A 2,604-nucleotide genomic window follows, 5' to 3' on the forward strand; every position below is an offset into this window, starting at 1 on the left:
TATAGTCACTGATTTTTCACAAGCATGAAGTGCTGGAGGATGAACACATCATCTCTTCACCTTTCTATCATCTCTTAACCTTTCTAGCAAGTAAAAGAAGATGACCAGCTGTCATCTGCCCAACCCATGGTGTAGCAACCAGTCAGTACTGTGTGTTCCAATAGGAGAGTCCTCCCTCATCCTGTGACTCCTTCATTACCCCTTGGCAGAAGGTTAAGGCTGTAACTATGGAGGTAGATGTGCAACTATTAAACTAATGCTGAACATGGGAATACAAAGGGCTCTGTCTCGCACAATATATACTTCATTTATTTTAATGGAAGCAGCATTACCTGTTACAGGACATATATGACAGCTTTAATGCTGGTGGATAGACAGAGTGTGGTTATTAAGCAGCTGTGATGATTCCCTTTTGTTTTCCTTCAGACCCTGAGGCTTTGCTTGGCTAACATGGCACTCCAGCAAAAGTCCAAAGTGACAAACTCTGCCCAGACTTGGGAGCTGCAGAATAAGGGCTCCTATTGTATGTTGTATGAGCCAGTGTACGCAGCAGATGCAATATTTACTTCAGCAAACAAAGCAAGTTCACATTTACTGTCAATAGGCCAAGAATATTTTAATGAAAGCTTTTTCTGTCCTTCACCAAGGGCCTATTCACTGCAGAGAATACTTGACCAAAGCTCAACTTTCTAAACAGTGTTTTAACCTTAGCTGACAACAACACTGTGCAACCCATAACACCCAGCTCCTACTACAGCACAGCATGGTGGGGCTTTCCTAGGGCTTCCCAGCCCAGCTGCTGGATGTTGGCACAGCTCACAGCATCACTGCACGACTTCCCAAAGTTTCCATAAGCACAAACCACACGAGAACATCTATAGCCACTCACCCTGAACTGCCAGATTCCATCCCCTTCGCCTGACACACAGCACTCAGCACCAGACCCTAAGGTCCTATTTGGTAGATCAGCAGCTGGTATGAATGCAAATGCTATCCCCATTGCTATCCCTACAGTTCTGGGATACAAGGAATGGCAACTATTTTGCTAATCAACAAATTAATGGATACGCGTGGAAAAACAAACTGGAGATGCCCCAAGGCTGCAGCTCCATGACAAAGGAGCTTCAGAGCCATCACCGATCAATATGACCTTCATGCAGCTTTTCAAGTCTGAGCACATAAGATGTGTTTACTCTTTTTATTCTGCTACCAGCAGGAAATAAATGTATACTATTACAATGGAAATAATCACAAAGAGAGAGGACAGAGAAACCCAGAGCAAAGTGTCCAGAGCAAGATAGAAAGTTGCACTCAGAGCCTTTGACACATCATCAGGCTCCAACATGGCTGTCCTTCCCAAGTTCTTGCAGGTTTAGATGCAAAGTTATTCATTATTTCCTCATCATTATCACTCCTGAAGTGATATAACTCCATTATCTATGAAGAATGTATTTTTAAGCTTTCGTTAGGGCTTTAGATCACTAAAGGGAATCACCAACTCTGTTATGTTTGGGAGTTCAGTTGACAACACAAGGCCCCCTCAGGGTGTAATTTTATGCTGGCATCTCTCTACAGCCTGCAGATTTTAACCATGAATTCACATAGTGTCTGATGGAATCATCTTCCTCCTTATGGAGGGTTTTGGCTGACAACAAGAGTAAGTTAGCACAGTTCTACTGCTGCAAGAGCCGCTGCTCATGCCAAATCTGACCGCGTTACATTTGTCTGCAAGATGCAATTAAGAACTCAGCCATGGACTGAAGCAGATAAAGAAGGTTAGCTTTAATGAAAGGTTAAATTTCACAGGGAATTTTGTACACTGCCCGATGCCAGCCTAGCAAAATGTCAGAGATGGCATTTTGGAAAAGGCAGCCTTAATTAGTGAACAAATTGTACTGTTATCTGTTATCAGAATAAAATAGCCAAAGCTGTGTAACAATGAGAGTAGGAAATTAATTCACACACGGGCTGGGGAGCGTTGTGCCACTGGTGTCAGAGGATGGCGAGACCTGAACGCTCAGATCTACCCTGACACACCCAGCAAGGAGTGAAGGTAAGAAGGGGTAATTAGAAGGGAAAGCATAGAAAAATAAGGATTGTTTGTATTTTGGGGAGCTTCTAAAGACCCAGAAGCCCTGGCTTCCAAGAAGAGTCACCTGACTCTCCTTGGTGTGTTAAAGGTGTGATTCTCTTCACCCTGCGTACAGCATCACACATGCAAGGTTTACAAACCACCACAGCCTGCCTGTATTTTAAGCCTCTTTCTGTATGAGAAGCCCATGCTTTACTCAGTTGGTTCATGTTGATACAGATCAATTGCAAATCCAAAGATCTGCTACTTCTTATGGCGATTAGAACTTCCCACAGCCAAGCACACACTGACACCGAACCTCACTGCTTTTGTTTGCTCATGCTGCTCAGTATCAGTTGGACTTGATGACCCTGGGGGTCTTTTCCAACCTTGATGTTTCTATGATCTCAGCCTGCTCGAAGGCAGCTGAGCTCTGCGCTTCATTCCTCTCAGAGAGAGCACAGTTCAACATGAGTGCAGCACAGAGTCAGATCTTGGCTTTCAGAAAGTTTGCTTTCTGGTTACATGCCTGC

The sequence above is a fragment of the Coturnix japonica genome, chromosome 9, assembly GCF_001577835.2.
Source record: "Coturnix japonica isolate 7356 chromosome 9, Coturnix japonica 2.1, whole genome shotgun sequence".
NCBI lineage: Eukaryota > Metazoa > Chordata > Aves > Galliformes > Phasianidae > Coturnix > Coturnix japonica.